Consider the following 21418-nt stretch of genomic DNA (forward strand, 5'->3'; position numbering starts at 1 on the left):
TACAAGGTAAGCTAAGGAAGAGAGCAACATGCATTCTCATTTGATTGTTGAGTATGATGGATCTTATGATTGTAAGACCCCTCAACCTTTGGATTATGATACGGGATTTCCCAATTAATGTGGCCATGAAACCCATCCAAACTTTTCCCTTTCATCTTTCCCAGTATGTCTTGCAAAAGCATTGTTCTCTAGCACACCGGTCTGGAAAATAGAAAGTCAAAAACCCTTCCCAGAACATACTCATGCCTCCAAAACTTACCTTGAAAACATTAGCCAGCCTGATGTAAAAAGACCTCAGATAATTTGATCTCAAGCCCTTACTCTCTAAGTTATTAAGGAAGAAATGTATTGACTTGAAGAGTATTTTGCTTTTTATTGGATTGAGGGTTATTTTTTTGTTTATTTTCCAAGCAACAGAGGCTTTCTCTATATGCTTCCCAAGCAAATATCCTAAGACTTTATAAAATTCCATCAGGACCAGAGATTTTCAAAAACTTTCCACCCCCAAACAAGAGAGATGTGACCTGCTCACACCATTATTAGAGTGTGATTTCCAAAGGGTAGAGGAAACCCATCACCAACGTCACCTGCCAGGAAGGGGGTGGGTGTATCAGAATACCTGAGGAGTTGGAGCATGTTTGAAAAAACTCAAGTGATTCCACTATAGTCCCCAGTTGTCACACAGGGGTGGGAGGGGATGGTCCCTTTGCTCCAGTTAATAATCTATGTTGGCTGATTCACTTTCCCTTCTTCAACAGGTCAGTGAATACTGAAGAGTTTCAGCTCTAACAGAATTTGTATACACAAGTAGAAAGCTGAGAAATATGAAGTATATCTTTCCTAGTATTAAATGAATTCATTTTCAAGTAAATAGGTAACAGCCAATAGATAGTTGGGGTGTTTTTTACTATAAAGTTGCGGCCTAATAAAAATCTGTGGTGATTGGAATTCCAAAAGCCTGGAAAACATAAAATAACTACCTTGTAAGACAGCAGTAGAAATAACCACTCACCTTTTCATCCAAGGTGAGAAAGAATTTATACAAGGGAATAAAAATGGACACTGATTTTGTTCATTTTTATCACCAGTGTAGTATATATGGTGGAGGGAAGTCATTTTTTTAATAAATGGGTTAATAAACTTTTCTTAGTTATTTACCAGGCTATTATAATGCAATCTCTGCTATGTATTTCAAACCCCATAACTTCTTTATTTCTTAATTTCAGAAAGTCAGCAACATAATGGAGCTGAGAGTTTTCCTCTGCTACTAAATCCCCAGAGTTGAGGCCTCAAACTAGATCACTTTTCCTTCACCTTACTGCAAAGTACAAATTACTAATCAACAGAAAGAAAGTCCCAGTTGTGTAATCTTTTTACATTAATTTCTCTGGCTATGTATGGGGTTCAATAGTCTGAATAAGATTTCTCTTAATACTACTTTTTTCCTAGAAATTTACATCAGAAACAAGTCCCCAGGGGATATTTAGGATAATAGATGAAAGTGTCAGGATGAGGGATTATCTAGATCTTTCCATGCTCCCCTCAATCAAAATGCAATTAATAATGAACTCTATGTCTGATCAAATGTATGCAGTCTGTCTCAGCGAATAAACACAATGAGGGCAGGGGTTTCTCATAGATGAGGTGGTTTGCATGATGACAATATTCACTGCAGGTAAGAACATAATAGCTTATACTTATTAAATTCCTATTGTCTGACAGATGTTTCACACATATTTTGTTCATTATTCAAAACCCCAGAACAGCATGTAAAGTGGTTATTAGAGTTTCCATTTTTTATTAATATTATTTTAATTCAAAAACTTTGTTAACTAGCCCCAGTTCACATAGCTGGTAAGTGCCAGAGCTGGTGTTTGAACCCCCTACCTCATGGACACATCTGTGAATTATAATTCTATTTATAATTTTATTTCCAAAACTAAGTGTCCATTGATTTAAGAGCTTATGTCTTGATTATAAATCCTCCAATAAATTTAAATTGCCATGTTTTCTTTCTCTTTTTTTTTTTTCTTTTCCCTCCACTCAAATTTTTGCTTTCATGAGATTTCTACTTTGTAGTAAGAAGCTAGATCCAGGAAGTATTTTCTTTGTGGTTACATTTCTGATAAGGGCACAAATCTTAATTAAATAAAAATAAATAAATTTATTCAAGAGTAACTAACAGTGGACAGCAGAGCAAATTAATAATTTGCTTACTTTTCTCCCTCACGTAGATGTTGGTTGGCTCTGAGTTTTTAACAATATTCAAACAATTGTGTAGAGGCTGGCACATCTGCTTTGATTGGAAATGATTGTTGTGTGACGTTTTTATTTGTTAAATTATAGCAAACACTGCCACTAGTAAAAAAAGTAACTTTTACCATGTATATCAAATAGATGACTACAAAATCCATCCAGGACATGATTAAGCAGTAATTACTTATGGACAGTATTTTTCTGTTTGTTAATGGAGGACAGTAATAACAGGGAAGGTAGAAAATAGAAAGTTTCGATTCAAATTATGTTCACATTCATAGCATGAGACACTAAAGCCCCTTAAGTTTCCTTTCAATTTAACTTGAATGAGCCATACATGCAGCATAGTTATCATCTAAAAAGAAACTACCTAATTCATTTGAATTTCTTATTTTACATAGCACTGAAACGTGAAACAACCTTCAAAATAACTGTATAGGACTTACCAACCAAATGCTTTTTGCCTTCTATAAAGAGGTATGTAAATATTGACATGAGATAAATTTGAAAGAAATTCTTTGTCAGACCAGGTTTAATCTGCCTTTTGTAAGTACTCACAGCATGAAGAGCGATGGTAATAATAACTAATAGTAATTGCCCATTTAGTGTATCCCCCTCAGTCTTGTACCAACAATCCCACAGATAAGTACGATTGTTATACACATTATACCAATGGGGAAAAGTGAGGCTTTGAGATATTAATTAACTTGCCCACAGTCACATTGCACATGACAGAGCCAGGATTCAACCCAAATTGGTTTGACTCTAACTCTTATGCTATATAATTCCCAAGCAATACAGTCTTCTTCTCTGCCCTGAGGAAAATCACGTACATACATAGCCCTGGTCCTCACACACACAAGCCTTAAGCTCATTTACCAAAGCAAAACTTATTTGTAAACAAAGAGATGAACTTGGTTCAACTTAAAGCATCTAATTCCTAATTCAATAAATGCTTATTAGCTTGCCTAGGGCATATGCTAGGTGCCTAGAATGACATAATTGAAAAGGACACGATCCTGTCCTCAAGGGCCTTAGAATCTAGTCACAGTGTATGTCATTGTCGCTACTGGAACCACAAGGAAGCAGCATCTCTGGGTTCCTGAAACTCTCCTCTCCTCTCTTCTGGACATTCAGCACCAGCATACCTCCCCTGAAAATGTGCTCCATGACTATTCAACTTAAGTTTAACACGGCCATCTTCTCTCTTTTTTGGTAATCTTCATACTGTTTGGGACAGTTTCTGTGGTTTTGTTCTTCTCTCACCATCACCACCATTTCTATCTATGGCTGTCAGCATGAAGAGCCACTCCCTGGGATTACCTACAGGATCCCCAGATTCACTGAGCGTAACATGACCTCTCTTCCTCCCTCCACTTGCAGGATGGCCTCAGCCTCTCACTGAAGGGAGAGCCTAACCACCTATCTCAGCCTCCCTGGTAACACAAGCCAGAAATGCGGCAGAGTTAATCCTTCTGGAATAGACTTGAACCAGTGAAAGCAGGAGATAGGAAGGCTCAACAGATAGATTCCACACCCTTCCTTCCACTCAGACTGTCCTGAGCTGTATTGTTCCGTGAGGCCCCGTTAGAGACACAGTAGTACGAAGCTGTGTTTCTCCTGAAGCTCAGTAATGCACCACCTCCTTCTCTGCCTCATTTCCCTTGCCCCCTCACTCTTGCTGCCTTGGTATTGCACCTCCCTCCCCAATAAAGCATTAGCACTTCCACCTCAGATGCTCTGGGTCCTAGGAAACCTGGGCTAACACAGTCACATACTTCCCAGTTCTATGTAGTTAGTCATCGCTAGATCAGTATCTTTTCTCAAAAAATATTTTCCCAGAACGTTAGTGTATCTAAAACAATTGCTTTCAACATCTCTATCTTCAGAGTCTCTGTGGGTAGTCCCAACCCAAAGATGAATTTTGGAGTGAAAATTTTATTTATAATTCATTTAAGCAAAGGCACTTCTACTGGCCATTCCATTTAGATTCATTCCTTTGTTAAGCATTTATTGTTTCAGCCTTTCTCTTTAAAAATTTAAATATTCTTAAAGAAGTAAAACACTACGTTATTCAACATAGTTCATATAAATTAAATTATCGGATTTGATTATGATAGATCTAATCATTATATCGCAGCCAGCAAAGACGAAGACAAAGACAGTATGTATGCCTGGGTAAGGTTCTTCTACACCCAACACAAGGATCTGGAAAGCTGAGGTGTCAGGAAATAGCAAGGAGATGCAAAAACATGAGATGGGTGAATAAGAGAGTCAATAACACATGTTTCAAATTTTGCTGAGGGGCAAGACCTACATTTACAAAACAATATGTTTCATTTCTTCATTCTCAATAATTAGTTTATTTGAGAGGCTTCTGTAAACTGTTTTTAAAGCAAGTTCATTACAAGTAAATAGAGATTTATAAAAATAGGTTGCTTTGTTGTGATCTTATTGCCATTTGGAATACGTCAGTGGCCAAGACGTATTCAGTGGCTTCTTGGTCTCCACCAGCTGAAATGTAGGGCAGAACAGAGGACTAGAGAGCATTTCCAGAGCAAGGAGAGGGAGAATCTTCTGGAGGAGACACTGGTGCCATGAACAGTCACTAAATACTTTTGATGCTGTGCAGTCTATAAATCATCATGTGGATAAAACCAAATTTTAAGCCCCATAAATAATAACAAGGTTATGATTAGGGGCCATTGTAGAAATCTGAGAACATGTAGATGGTGATTCACTTGGTATGGCTTACAAAGCACACATGTGGTCATAAAATTTTTAAAAGATACATCAAAAATTTCATCCAATTTGAGATTTCACAGCCAGTCACTATAAGCATTTAGTTAATCTCCACTGATTTATAACTCCTGTATTATTCCCCAATTGGTTGTGGTATCATGTATACAAACTAAGAGAAAGCCTTGGTTTTAGCAATCAATTTTTCTTTAAAAATTGTGTGTTGTTTCTTCTTGAAACAGAGTTCTTGACCCTTTTTTCTCTTTTTTGTTACTTTTTTATTTCCTCATTCACCCCATTTTAACCAGTCTACACGCTGTCATATTCAGTCTACTCAGTTTTCTTGGCAAAAGAAGGCTATTTAACCTCTTGGTCATGGAACAGCTTTCAGGCAACACAACGCTTACTCTCCTCCAAAATTTCTTCATGACTTTTCCCTGGAAACAGGCCTTCATTAGGTTTAAGGAATAGTATTTACACACATAAACTGATTTGACACTTTTGACTGACTTGGCAGCTCATGTACCTGATGCATAGCCTTTCTGCCTTCTGGAATTTCCAGAAACAATTTTGCTGAGTGTCTCAATTGGAAAGAGAGGGGTAGTTTCACCGAGCAGATGTAGAAGGCTGTTTCAGACATAATCATAATACTTTGTTTTATTTCCTTCTAACTTTTCAAAATACTTTCACATCTATCCTCTCATTTAGTCTTTAGTTTGATGTGGGAAAATGAAGGGAGGCCAGAGTAGAAAGAATAAAAGAAAAGAAACTTAAGGGACCCAGGATATGTTTGCTTTACTAGAGTATATGGGAGACAGAATTTAGAGACCACAAGGGAGCATAAGTGGAGCTGTCATGCCAAAAACCCACTAGGTGATGGGAAATATTTTAATTTGTAGATGAAGGACAATGAGGAACAACTTGTTACATTGGGAAGTGTAATCTTTCTTATTTTATATGGCATATTTCAATTGAAAAGCTCAAACCTTTGTTCTATGGTACACTGACTAGCACAGGTGTTTGGAGCATGGTCTCTGGTCCCAAACAAATCAGGGTTTGAGTTTTAACTCTGCCACTTACAAGTTGTTTAACCTCAGAAAAGTTACATGTCTTTAAGACTCAGTTTTCTGATCCATAAAACTCATAAGTTTTCTCATCTCGTACCGTGATGGGTATACAATACAATGCCTTCAGGTTGCTGTGAGGATTACATACACGTAAAGTGCTTAGTACAGTGTCTGGTGCAAATTAAGTGCTCAATAAATGGTGGCAATTGTTACACAGTAAATACAAATGTTTTGGCATTGTCATCTTTGCCAAAAGAGCCTTGGGAAAGAATGACTAGGTTATAGCCATTGCCAAACAAGAATCTCATCACAGTCAATAAAGAGATTCTCTTTACTGAGTTGCATCAGTTTTCCCTACATCTTCAGCAACTCTCCTTCCTCTTCAAGGAAATGAAATTAAAAAGTGATATAGTTCAATTAATTAGATGATTATAAGATGTCTATTTATGACCAACTCGGGATGCATGAATATACAAACTCTACTACTAATTCTACCAGCAAACTAACTCTAGCACTAACTCCACCACTGAAGAACAAGAAGCAGTGGACTACGGACATAATTGACTCTTCTCATATCAAAAGTCAGTGGTGAATCCAGACAGGATCATTTAAGTAGAGATTAACGACTTCATTCTAATAGGAACTTTCTGCTTCTTCCCCTCCATCACCTCCTAAATACACCCATCCTTTTTATTGGAGGAGATGATGCTTAATCAGCACTTGTGTTTGCTAAGAACTATTCCCACATGTGCTTGAACAACTTGCAGAGCTGCCATCAATCTCCAGCAGCAGCAGCTGTATGGCTCTATAGGCTCCTGCTCAGTCCATCACTTGGAAGTTCCTTTTAGCAAATGAGGAGGAGTACTGTATCCATCATGGTCATCTTACAAAAAGTTGAGCCCTTCATCTAAAAAGACTGCTACTTGGGGTCCAGAGAGCACAGAAGACAATACCATTTCTTTACTCCTGGCCTGGGGCTCATCTGCAGAATTCAAAGGCTTTTTTCTCCTTAAACAACATAGTTACAGATAGAAACATGGCCCTGGACTTAACTCACTAAAAGAAACCAGCCTCCAAAGAAACTTTGTGTGTTTCCTCACCCTGCAAAGACAGGCATGGTGCCTCAGTCTGGTTTTTAATTAACACTGCCCAAGGACTACTTTGGTCTTTTATTTCAGATAAAGAAAGCTTACCAAACAGTGTGTAAAATGAGATCAGGCTCAGTGCATACATTCCTCTCTCTAAAACTGGAGTGTAATCCTATGAAGCGAAGGGCCAGATGCAGGGTTAGGATTAAATTTTCAGTTACTAATTTCAAATATGACTAATTCTATTCTGGGGATGAAGAGGTAGGAGTTAAATAAGCTTAGGACCAAATTTTCTAATTGCTTCTGAAATAAAATCTTCCTTATAAATTAACATTTGTAATTTTAGTAGACACAGTGTCAGAAGCTAGACTATAATTTGGCCTATAATACTATGCTTTTCTAAAACTTCCTGTTTATTCACGTATTTCCCAAAGATTATTTAAAATGTTAATTCTCTTCAGACCCAGTAGTAGTATGCCTAAGAAAATTACTATTAACTTCCTTTCTGGGTTAAATGGAATGAAAACAAAAAAGTTGATGTGACTTAAAAATGCCAGTGTTGGAGGCCAAATCAAGGATCCATTTGCCTTAAGGAAAATTCCTCCTAAAAACAGATGGGACCATCCTGGAGAAGGGCCTGTGCTGCGTGTTCCACTGCATCAGTCTACAGGCCTTATCAACAAAACCCTCCTCCTTGAGAGGGATCCTAACCATACACCAGCCCCCTCAACCTCTTCAGCTTTCCTGGTTTCCAAGCATGGTTTTCTTTCAGAAAGCACAACCATCATTTCTTTTTGCTGTCTTCTTGGAGATTCACTCCCCCTCCTACCTCCCCTGGCTCTGTCCTCACCTGTCTCTTCCCCCACCTCCTCTGCTTACTGGCTCACTCCAGGAGGGCGCTCTCAAACTTGTCCATTTCCATGTCCCTGTGCCTCGCTGGCTGACTCTTCTTACCTTCCCTTTCCCTGTCTTGATTCTGTGAACACTCACAAACACTCACCTTGATCATCTTGCTTAGCATCCCAAATATTCACCACATCATCCCAAATCTACATTCACATGGCTCAGCACTGAGGTCTCACCTGTCCTGGCCCAGGTCTGACTCCCTCCTTGGAGTCAATTAGCACAATGCTTCTCAAATTTTAATGTGCATACAAATCCCCAGGATCTTGTTAAAAGGTATATTCTGACCCAATATATCTGAGATGGAGCCTGGGGCTCTGCATTTCCAATAAGCACCCAGGTGATGCTGATGCTGCTGGTCCAGGAACCACACTTTGAGTAGCAAGGATTTAGCATCCAAGAAGATGTGGCATGTTGACCAGACTGCCTCTAACTTTGTCCAGTTCTTGAACCACATACCTCTTGATTTACGTGAATCCCTTCCCTTATATAACAAGAATAACATTGAGCCTTTACAGGTTTTGCTCCAGTATTTTCAGTTTTCAAAAAGCACACTCAAAATAGCTCACTATACCCACAAGCACACTTCAGTCCCTTAACTTGCTCCAAGACTTGTGGAATCCGTCAGTGCTATAGAGGAAAAAGCTTTTGAAATGGAATTGAACATGGGGTGCTGCCTGGCATATCAATGAATTCAGTAAGCCTTTTTCTTCTCTCTTTTGTTATTCACTGGATTTTTTTTTTTTTTTTGAGGGGTGAAAACAGACTGGAAATAAAATAAAATTTCCAGGTGCTCTTGCCTCAGCCATTCACTTCTTGTGTGCACCTTAAAGTGCTGACTGAGGCTCAGGCCTCAGTTTCTCCAAACATAAAAGGGAAGATTTTCCACTCAACTCTGGTAGAGTAGGATTTACAGTCTCTAGAGAAACCTGCTATGGAAAGATGCTATAAAAAATGTAGAGTGTTCTTTTGATTATAGATCACATCTGCACCAGCACCAGAAACATTTTTTTAACAGAAGAAGGACTTACTGTTCTCCATTCTCCACATTTTTTTCTCTCTAATGAGGTATGGAACTGTGTAGACCATAATGACCACAGCTTAAAGTGTGGTTCAGTTACTATGTAATCTCATAAATCTCTCTTAGCAGTAAGTAACAGCTAACGTCTACTTCCTCTGATATTTTATTTACCCTGTAAATCAGCTCTATTCTTTCACTTCACACAAAGGAAGTTGGGAACCCCAACTCTCCCAGGAATGTAGAGGCAGACAAGCCACTTGTGTGTGCCCTGATCCAGGAACCCCTCTGCAGGGGGGCCTCCCCCTAGACGAGGGGCGTGGAGTCCCATCAATCATGAAGGACAGTTATGCCAGCAGGGTCCTAGGAGGTGCAGAAAATACCGGGCTAAAAACCACAGCTGCCTGAACTTCTGTAGCACAACCAGCCAGAACAGAGAATGGAATCACAGAAGTGAAAACATTAGCGAAAAACAGTTGTTTGGCGTCAAAGTGTACGTCTTACTCTACTTGCCTTTGCTTTCAATTAAATTCAATCACACTGGTGCACGTGTGGACACAATGTGAGCAAACACATAGTTTCCCCTTCAGTGCAGCTTTGCGCCTTCAATGGAGATTTGTATCAGCTGGGGTGAGGTGCTGTGGCTTCCTCCTTCTCTGGAGCAAGATGCCCAGTGGCTAGGATCAGTGACCTGTTCCAGAGAGCTGGCGAGGAGCTTAGATGCCCCTTCATTTGTCTTCCTCCACCCTCTGCCCTGCTCCAAGCACAAGATATGGAGAGATATGACATAAGTAGAATTCTAAGGAGAAAGATTTGATGTTAACCTATTTGTTAGGAACACACAGACAACTTTGATTTCAATCTATTAATGGAAGGCAAAATTTCCCTAGTCAGTTTAAAAAGAACACCTTTTGGGTGCCAAGTAAATGAAATCCAGCACGTTTAATTTCTTACAGGTCATTTAGTGTCCAACTTCACAGACTTCAAAGAGAGTTTAATCATACAGTGACAAGGAAGGTTTATAATAAAATGATTTACATGACTCCTCCCTGCTGCCACTATGGGGAAGTGAAAAGAGAAGATAAAAAAGCGGGAAAACATAGGCCCGGCCCCGTGGCTGAGTGGTTAAAGTTCCGCGCACTCCAATGTGGTGGCCCGAGTTTGCAGGTTCGGATCCCAGGCGCGGACCTACTCCACTCACCAGCTAAGCTGTGGCAGTGTCCCACATACAAAAAAAATAGAGGAAGAGTGGCAACAATACTAGCTCAGGGCAAATCTTCCTCAGCAAAAAAAAAAAAAAAAAAAAAAAAAAAACAGAAACAAATTAAAGGGGAAATTCAAGGTGAAAATGAACAGTACTGGAGGTCAAAGGTGACTATGTGGTCACAGACAAGATAGACTAATTCTCAAGATCTAAGGAATCTGGAGTCCAGTTTTGAAATAGAACCAGGATGAACTTGGAAGTTAGATAAAGGAGCTCAAAATTAAATACCAACAGAAAAAGAAGTGATCAGTTTTCTTAGATCACTTTTTTCAGATGTTCTAAGTTTTAAGTAAACTTTGCCTATAGTATGCATGTGTGTGTGTTCATGATGGTTTCGGAGAGATAAAACTTTTATTTTCCCATAAGTTTGAATCATTGACTCATGCTATTCCTACGTGGATAATTTCCAAAATGAGCATTTTCTAGAGACCAAAATAAACTTAGGACTGCACTCTGCAAAAAAAGCATCCCAGATCACTTTCAGCCTAGTTGTCTCCCACCAAGATAAGAAAATCCACTCTGCTTGTCCATCCCACACTGAACCTTGATGATTCAGCAGCTCACTCACAGCTGCCAGCTTCTCCCTGCTTCTATGTTCTACACTAAATAGTACACTAGAGCATACTGAGTATACTTTCAAATCTACTGCAATGTGTCTTTTCAAGTGCCTAGAAATGGAAGAAAACCCAGAGATTTGCATTACTGAACTGAAATTTGAGCCATTGTGCCAGACCCTTCTTTTAAAGGTCACAATTCCATGTTCATTTTATAATCCCAACTTTCCTTGTGTACAGATCAGTTTAAAAATGGTTTTATGCTTTTCCCACTTTTTCTATGTTTAAATGAAGTATTTCTCATGTGGTCTTTGCATAATTTTTAAGCTTTGGGAACATTTTGGGAAACCTGTTTCTTTACTGTTTCTTTAAAAATACTCATAAAAATACAGATAGAGAATGTCTCACCTGACATCAGCATTCATTCACTCACGTATTCATTCATTCAACAAACCTTTGCTGAGTGTCTATATAGGCACTTGATACAGATGGGGATACAAAAGTAGGGTATGTACTGCAATATAGCTATATTAGATGTCACCATTGGAAGAAGCTAGAGGAAGAGTACATGGGACTCTGTACTATTTTTTGCAACTTCCTGTGAGTCTACAATTATTTCAAAATAAATAGTTCTTAAAAATAGGGTGACCAACTGATCAGGAGTCTACTCATTTTAGCACTGAAATTCCCACATCCTGGAAAACCCCTCAGACCCCTGCAAAGCAAGACAGTTGATCACCCTATAAAATGAAATAAGCATTGTCTCTGTCTTCAACGATTTCATATCTAATGAGAACATGATAAATTGGTGGGTGGGGGGGAAACACTAGTCAGGTGACGTAACACATGGCACATGTGTGACCATACCCAAATCTTTCACTCATCGTAGATATTGCTAATAGGTCACAGCCTTCTTTCCTGATCTCAGACAACAGCCTCAGAATCCTTCTCAACACAGTGCTTTTCCAGACAGCAACTATGAATTAACTAGAATTGGCACTAGAATTGAAACCCATTTGTTATCCTTACATTCTTCTATTGTACCAAAGAATTCTTTTAGGCATTTTTACTTTAATAGATAAGCTTAAAAAGAAATCTCCAATTTCCAGGCCATGCTCTACTCTTGACTGGTAAAATAAACATAATTACTAAGAGTTGCTACGCATGGTTTTGCATTTCTTCTTCAAGGTCCTTTCAATATTGTGCAGGGCATCCCAAAGGTAGTTTAGTCATTTTTTGTCAATCTTAAAATCAATCACAACACTTTTTGGAGATACTCTATAAACTCCAAGGTATTTCTATAAGATATATACATATAGCAGTAAATTTTTTTTTCAGTGAAAGTGGTGCTAGAATTTCATAGCACACAGTTTATAAAACAAATTTACAAAATAAGTTCTCCCCTACCACCAGTGCCTGTATACTTTTAAGAATGAAACTATGTACAGACTCACATATATGTTGTTTTTGTACTTCCTCTTCCTTCTACCCGTCTTTCCTGCAAATGAGAGGGCAAATAACATCCACTCCAGTCTTATTATGTACAACTGTACTTAATAATAAAGGAGAAGGCTTTCATTCTGATATATGAATAGAGCTCCAGACTGGAATCCATCTCAGTAACATCTTTCAACATTTAACACAGGAGAGCATAAAAAGGTTTTAGAGTCATACTGGGTTGAGTTCAAAGCCTGGCCCTGCCAGTTTCTAGCTTGGTGATATTACTCTCCCCGGGAACCAGTTTCTTCACCTCTAAAATCACTACAGAAGTCTCTGACTCATTGAGTTACTGTAGTATTCAACGAGATTATGTGCATAAAGTACAACCTATAATAAATAATAGCATTCATTTATTTTGATATATTACTATTATGACAAAATTTTTTGGTTTTTCAGTAACAATTGAAATTAAAACCTACTTACAGGACTAGGACATCAAAAATTATTTTGAAATTTTAGTTTCTTTCTATTTATTTATATTATAATTAGTTTAGTTATACAACATATCTAGAACTAGTGCTTATATGCCACATAAATATAAATCATCATATTTCAATAAATATTTGTAAATGTCTGCTCAACATTCAGACTGTGTGTCCACCACTGAAACATTGTGTAGAGGATGCACACCAGTTGCCATAACTGGACCAACTTAGAAATACATTCAAATTTTAAATAAAAGGTAATAGATTTTCCTATTTTAAACTATCAAAGTTTGAACTGTCTAATATCTCAGCAGCACTTAAGTGGTTGGGTGATAGCATTTACTTTCAACTTTTAAATCTTTTTGTTCAACTAGCAAGAGTGAGATTTTTAAAGAAATGAAACACTAAAAGATTGGAATTTTTCCCTCTTCATTCTTTACACTTGTCCAGGACACAGGAGATTTTCCATAAATGCTATTGCCAACTGGCTGAAAAGCAAATATCACTGCACCAATTAAATTCATATATTTGGTAAATGATATAATTTCTAAGTTACTCAGTTCATTAAATCACTAAACATTCAGTAGTGTGATGGGAGTGCATATTACAAATAATGTATTATTTGAACCTAGTTTCTTTTGATCTTACACAGTATTTGAATTTCATGACTAATATACATATACTTTTAAACTGAGTTTATATTCCCAATACTCTGTTTGGCCTAATTAAGAATCTTGAAATGTGAACTACAGAGAGGTGCTAAAAATAAGATTCAGTCATAAGTCTCCATTATTAATTTAAATGTGATGTCAAGTAGCACGTACACAAAGGCTACAAGGATGGTGTACAAATGAACAGACGGGCTGAGTCGATCTGATCATGTAGGCATTAAAGTTTCCTTCTCACTCACCCCCAGTTTGAAAAGATCAAAGCGAGGCCTGGAATTATCCTTGCATTGGTTTCTGTCATCCCAGTTTCACAGCGCCCAGTCATTCTCTGTGTTCTGTATTCAGTGCAGCTGTTGTTGTGGCTCTCGAGATGTTAGACTCTCTAATAAGTTATTTTCCAGTCTTTTGGCAAGAATGGGGCTATAAGAGAAACGGCTTGTCTTGATGTGTTCCAGCTGGAAGTAAATACATTCTCCCATTGAAAAACAGGTCATTGCCTGCAGGTTTCCAAATTTTGCCTAACTGAGCACTGGATTAGGAGTTGCTAAGGAACCCAATGGTTATAAGTGATTAAGGAAATAGAGGGACACAGTGATCCAAGCCCCAGCAAGAGGCTAAGAACTCTTCATTTCAATCCCAGGTTTCCTTGCTAAAACATTTTACAACCTTGAAAACGCCATTTAGCCTTTGGCTGTGCTTCTACAGCTATAACCCTAATTATTTAATATTTATTGAATACTCATAAAGACTGGTTCCTGAAGAGAACATAAAGCAAAAACAGCTAGCTCTGTTACTCCAGTGTTTATTTTATAAGGACTCCATTAGCGATATTTCACAGCCTACCACTTTGAAAATGCATTCCGCACTACACTAGAAAAAGATCATTCAATATTTAGGGAATATTCATTAGTAATTTTTCAACAGGATGAAAGACAGTAGATGGAATTGGCTTACATTTTTGACCCAGTGCACAATTCCAAGAAGTCCTTGGTTCAGGACAAAGTGAAGGCTTTCATTCTGATAATAGAGTCTACGCTATGAAGATGGACCAAGAAAACAGCAAAATATGGGGGCAGTTGTGAGGTTTTATTTCTTTAGCTTTGACTTAGTTGGGATTTGATGTTCTTTTTGCTTATTTTGTCAAAGACAAGTTTATGTTGAAGCCAAGGAAAAACAATGTTCTTCCTCTGCAATGGCCTAGAGGAGGCTCCCTTGTGTTGGAACGCACACCCCATTTTCCTTGACCCATGTCACCAACATACTTAGTCTTAATCTAACAAACTGTTTGCATAGATAGCACCAGACTTGCTAAGAACTTTTTGGATCTGCCACTGTGAATAGTCACCGACATTTGCAATATTGAATGTAATACTACGGTGCTGCAACTTATTCATGGATGTGTATGACTGATTGGTTTTCCCTGCAGTGAGGAACTGTTTCCAACAGCAAATTATATAGGCCAAGATCTTTAAAATAGTTATGCTACAGTGGGGGTTTCTTTTCTTCTTTCTGTTTTGCTTGGAATACTTGTTTTAAAATGATGTTCCCCGATTATTTATCCTAGCCTCAAAAGCCACAGAAAATGTCACATTTGAAGAAGATGACAAAAGTTGGAAATCATTTAACCAGCTAGGAGAATCATTTTTACCTATTTTTGGATTCAATATGTAAGTACAACATACAGGAAGGTATTTTTTCTCTCATTTTCTGTGCATGCTTTACATTTTTATAAGAAATCTACTAAGTAAAGATGGAAGTGAATAAAGGTAGGAAACAGTTAAAATGTCTAAAGCCATCTACTTTTGCTTTCAAAATTATATCCTTGAAAACCTATCAATTTAGTCCCTGCTGCATCAAACTGTACGATTATTGTGCAAGAGCTACCCTGAAGTTTATTTTAGTGCTATCTGTGAAAAAAATAATAGTAATAATAGATTGCAAAGTCAGTAAATTTATCTGGTGTCATTAGAGAATAAGAAGTTCCACATAGAAATATTTACTTCAAGAGCCAAAATTTTTACTGAACATCATTTCACATTCTCATGATGACTTTGTGTTAGCAATGTAAAAATAATTAATCATTGCCCTATTCTTTAATAAGGTAGTAACCTCAGGAAGATTAGATGTGCAAGCTGTTTGCCCCTACCCTAAATGGCCCCAGGCTGCTTCATAATGGGGAATTCTATAGCCTCAGACTTCTCTGTCTTTCATTGTGAGCTGTCATTTTTCTGTATTTGGACTCTCACAGCCCTACCTCAAAACTATGCGGGCTTCGAAGGTGGCAGTGGGGAAATAAGCAAGCTCCTTATAAGTTTAGGCTCCCCACTGGCTCTATTTCCAGTGGAAGAAGGCTTACCAGACAGGATGCTGAGTTATGAAATAATGGAGCAGAGGAACAGAAAATAATTAAAAAGTATGCAAATTATGTTTTCGGCTGGTAATATGTAACAGCCATTATTTCCTATCCCATCTTTGTACAAATTGTTTTCTCTGTAGATTTAATACTATGATCTTGTCTTTACCAGTCCTCTTCTGCTTTATTCTACTTCCACAGTCTACCAATGAGATTTTAAATCCTAATCCTGTACCCTCAAAGTTCTGCTCACTTTCCTATGGACATCTGGTAACCTTATGGATTCTAGTTACAGAGGTCTTAGATGAAACTGTAACAGTTTCACTGGGTTCAAGCCCAGCTCGTTGTTATAACTAGTAGCTATAACTTCAAATGTTAAAACTGATCCTTTGCAAACCTCATTAGAGAAAATCACACGACTTATCTATAAGACCCTGCCATGGCAGAAAATTCAATTCTTAGCCTTTCATTTAGTCCAATGAGCCAAGACATGCTGCCCCTGACGAATGTTACCACCACCTCAGCACACAGTATAACAGAGCCAAGGAAATTCCAAACTGCTATTCATCACCCATGTGAGAGAAATACTTTATGACCTTTAAAGTGGGCCTCTGTCCATTAATACAGCTCTCTGACAATGCTCAACACATTTACTCATGGCGGATTTGACTCTTGGCTCAGTGAGATCTAAAGGAAGTTAACTAAAAACACAGAAGGGCAATTTTTATCGCTTATTTCTGTGGGAGCCTGGAGAATTTGCTTAGGAATCCAAGTCCTACGGCCTGAAGTACTCAGCTGTCACTGACACAGACAGCAAGTTCATAGACTGGCAAAGACCACACAGACCTCTCAGTTTCCCCCTGGGGGAATCAAATCTGTTTGTCCTACAACTGTGCAGAGATATATTTTAACAGCAGCACTATTCTTTAAAATTAGTGTCTGTTTCATGACTAATTTTGCAGGATTATGCGTGATCTTTAAATCAATGTACTCCTTTGCAGCGTGTGGTACTCACTTCACTTTTAAAAGTTAAAGTTCTTTAAAATCATATTATTTTTCTCTTACAGAACAGCCAGTCCATTAGAACTGTTAGAATCACCCTCAAACGATTATATTTTATAATGTGTTTTCACATTGAGCAAAGGCAGAAGTGGGGAAATGAGCTAAAAGCCCTCCCTCTATATGAAATGTAAAGAAGCCTAATTGAAGAGGTCATACATCCAGAAGCCAAGGTTGCTTCAGAGGGCTTAGATCAGAGCCTATCCTTTGGTAGACTACAGAGCGGGCTCTGTCTTCACCTGGGGTCAGTGTGTGCCAGGGGTCAAACCTGAAACTGAAAAGTAGAATAATTATCCATTCAGTACCCAACTCCTCACCGTGAAATGTCCCACTAAATTATGCCTGGGTGATCAGAAACCATATTCAGGTGCCCCCAGTGCTCCTTCTGCTGAATGCCCTCCCTCTCCGCCTGCCTCTTTCTAAAGCCCTGGGCAGACCATGGAATGGACTAGCCCGGCTCCATCTCCCCGCGTTCCTGTCGTTTGCTCTGGCTCCAAAGAATGGAAAATCTTTCTTTCAACTCTGTCTAACACCCACTCCCCACTTCCCTGCCCTTTTTCTCCCGAGCAATGTAATTCGAGCTAAAATACAAACAGAGTCACTCACTCTTTTTTTGCCCCTGTTGCATAAAAACCAAAAGAGGGAAACAAAGGCTCATGTGAACTTGGGAGATTAATACCTCTTCTGGTCCCCAGCTGTCAGATTTATTTCTTCTTTGTACCTGAATCAGGTCATTAAGCTACAAATCTTTATTCTGGATGAAAGATTTAAATCTCCACAGAATTTGGGGACGTGCACAATAAGCCGTACGTAGTAATTGGCTGTAGTTTTATCTGGATGTTTGTATGAAGGCTGCTATCAAATTCCGATAAACTCTTACTGACCCCTTTCGCTTTCCGGAGTGCCTGGGAATCCCAGCAACCAGCTGCATTGTCCTGGCACTCAGACTTTCATGCTCGCTTACAAACTCTCTCCACATCTAAGATGTCATGTTTCTACAGAGCTGCTTTAAACAATCAAAGAAATTAAAAGATCTTTGGGGTGGCTTTGTAATAATAATAGTAATAAAAAAAAAACTTTCTATAACTCAAGCGTTTGTCCTTGACGTGTTCTGAATTATTTCTTCAGAATTAAAAAAAAAAGGGCAGACATAATGGAAAGGTTAAAGATTCCATTCAGCTGCTTTAAAATCAAAACCAAAGAACAGCGGTGGCAGCAGAAGTCTGAAAAGGCATTAAGTCATCAAAATTGCCATTCAGTGGAACAGCTTTGGAACAGACGTCTCTCTCGTCATCTTTATCCAAAGAACCAGGGAGGGGACATTGAATATGTTAATAAAGATAGTAAAGCCAGCAGCCTGAAGTCGGTGCTGCTTTCATACAGATATTCTTCAGGCAGACTTGTTAAATGGTCCCCAAGCATCCTTGTAGTTTTTGCTTCATGTAGCAAGCTCTTATTCTCTCAGCATTTCAGGGGGTAAAAGGATGACGGTGAGCGTTGAGCCCTAAATCAGGACACTTATATTGTACCTACAAAAAACGGGAGAGTAAAAATTTATCTGTAGTCCCAACTAGGCTGAATGGAGCCCACTTTTATCAGGATCCCCAGGCACAAATCTAGATTTCTGCAGAGCCTTTTGTGTTCAGGTCCCCAGGAGGCAGCGATCATTGTGATTCTATGTGGACTGCACCCTGGAGCTGTGCAATGCAGAGGCCCTGGATTTAGGGCTTTTTAAAATCTTATTTGCCACATTTTAAGTCATGTTTGCTTACTAACTGCTAGAGAGGTTCTATTTTCAATTGTTTCAAGAACGGTATACTCCTCTGAAGGAGGAAAGGTAGAGCCTGTCAAGGAGCAGAAAGAAATGTTCTTGGGTCAAAGTACTTATGTCAAAAGTCCTGTGAAAGCTGTTGGGATCCTGCCATAAATGTTTGAAAGCCTGACTGAGAGAAAGGCTAGAAACTAGGGCCGCCCCTGCTCATAACCCCAATGCCCCAGCTGACAAAATTATCTTTGACCTGGTCCTGTCATAATGTCTGAAGTTGCTCCTTCTGAAGACCTCTTCCCTGTTAAGTGCATCTCCTCCAGAAGGTCCCTATTTAAATGCTAATGTTTTGCTCACCCAATATCAGTCATTAGTTTATCACATTAGCCTCAGTCACCCTGGGAAAATGGAACTTGGTCGGGTAAGCACTGATGAAAGGCAAGGTGAAAGGGATGTTCCAGAACATGTGTGGGGAGCAGAGATGTGAGTGGTGGTGGTTAAACAGAGTGTACTGGGATCAGCTGCTAGAGTGACAGGCAGTAAACCAGTACTCCTCTCCCTAGAAGTGGGGTACACAATACACTTCCCAGAGGAAGGTGCTAAAGGGAAGATTAAGGGATACTTTAAACGAGCCCTTATCTCCATCATACTTTTGTCCAGAGCTGGTCCTATTTGGGTCTAAGTAAATCCAATAAACAAGACAGAAAATACTAACCCTAATCCTAACAAAAAGAGACGGTCAAACAGCCCATATGCCTCCAGAAGAAACAACTCAGCTGGGAGTTTGAAACACGCATTTGGCCCTTGCCATTTAAGATGATCCACTGCAAACTAGGCCAACTCTATTTGACAGAATGACAGCTAACCCCTCAGTGGCTTTGGGATGTTATTTGAAAATCAGATTATTTATTTTTTAAAGGCAACATTCATTGTTAGGCTTGTTTTTCTTTCAGTTAATCTAAATGGTAACATCCTTATCTGCAAGGACACAGATACATTTTTGTGGAGCTTTCTGCAATACACAAATGCGTTGCATGGTAATGATCTTTCCGGTTAAATTAAGATGTTGGGTACTACAAAAGCCTATATATACAAACAACATGGGTTAGATGTAGGAAAGAACTATTCACTGGGTGTCTAAAAGCACAAGATGGCATAAAATCTGTGCAAACCTATTTTTTGAAGCATATTTAGAATCCAACTTGTTTTATTAATTTTTTAAAGTGATGCTTGTCCTTAACATGTTTCAATGTCTCCCAGAGGGAAAAGCAGGCTGCAAAAAACCTTTGGTCTTCATTCATTTTCAAGCATCTGCAAATTAAAAGACCTGTTGGGGAGATATTCTGCTCCTTTGTTGGCTGAGAGGCACTTTTGTTTTCAATGGGAAGAAAGATGTTCATTTAAATTGGGAGGAATCTCCTTAAATGTAGGAAACAGCAATGTCTCCATGTAAATAGGAATATGTAACTTCCCAGGTATTTTCCAGTGGCTCTGCTCTGGAAGGGAAATTTCAGAATGCTCAATTAATAGGGTAAAAACACATGTTCTTCAAAGTACATCTTTGCACTTATGGCATCACCTGCTGGAGGTGAGGGAGTTTGTTCCTGGGCAGAAGGAAGATGACCTGGTGAGGTAGAATTGTGCAGTGTTGGTGAAGACAAAGCTTTCTGGTCAAGTGACATGGATTTGAGCTCTAGTTCTAGCACTTCCTAGTTAAGTTGAGGCTGGAGAAGTCACTTAATCCTTCTAAGCCTCAGTTACATTATCTGCAAAATGGGCACAATAATAGTCCCTGCTTTATAAGATTGTTGTTAGATATTAAAATGAGATAATGTTTATCAATGGTAATGAATGTATAACGCACAGTGCCTGGCACACAGTAAGTATCTAATAAATGACAACCACCTATCACATCATTATTCATCCTTAAAATTTTAATCTTAGGCAACATCTATATCAAGCTCATGATATGAACATTTTTGGCCAAAACATTTTTAGGCAGTGAGGGAGGTTTAAGGAAGGGAATCATTTACATAGAAGCACTAAAAGCATTCTCAGATGCTAGTGTATACTTTTATAAGTGTGTTCTTGTAGCCACACATAAAGTGTTTGAATTGATCATTGCCCTAGGCTCTGGAAAAGAGCTGGGGATGTGTACCCCTAAGCATCCGATTGAGAAAGGAGGCATCAAGTCTCTTTACTAATGGTAGCTCCAGAGGCGGCTATCTGTGAACTATCTGTGAATTGAAATCAGTTTGTCACCAAGGAGGACAGAGACAATTTGAAAAGGTTGCTGTCATGTGTGGCTAAGCCCCTGATTTTCAACTAGCATGCTGCAAACATCTTAACAAACAAAAAAATCACTGATTCAGTCATTCCTCTTCCCACCAAAATCATTTTCCATCTGTCAAAGAGGCATAATCTCAACACGGTTTGTTGAGCATTGATAAAGACATGAATAATCTTTGGTGTCCCTGTTCTTCATTCACTAAGTCAGTCAGAGAACAATGCCAAACATACAGAACTACACTAGTGTTTCTTGTTCAGATCTTATGGATTTTCGGGCCAGCCTAAATCATAAAGAAAGATCATGAAGTCCATCCCCTATAATTGTGCATATGAAAAAACAGCCCTCAGAGAGGTTAAGTAATCACATGAGGTCAGAAGGCTCATTATGGGCAAAACTGTATCAGAAGGCATGGCTCCTGATAGTCATCCAGGCCTCTTTCCACTATCCACATACAATGTATAAGGAAGAC

The 21418-nt window shown here is 38.7% G+C and overlaps 1 long non-coding RNA gene across 2 annotated transcripts in view; it reads right to left on the reverse strand.

Moving 5' to 3' along the window:
• LOC131420524 (uncharacterized) overlaps positions 1-21418 on the reverse strand; it is a 102800-nt gene that overhangs the window by 32135 nt on the left and 49247 nt on the right. The gene's annotated exons all lie outside the window — the stretch shown is intronic.

This window comes from Diceros bicornis, chromosome 23 (genome assembly GCF_020826845.1).
Source record: "Diceros bicornis minor isolate mBicDic1 chromosome 23, mDicBic1.mat.cur, whole genome shotgun sequence".
Classification (NCBI taxonomy): Eukaryota; Metazoa; Chordata; class Mammalia; order Perissodactyla; family Rhinocerotidae; genus Diceros; species Diceros bicornis.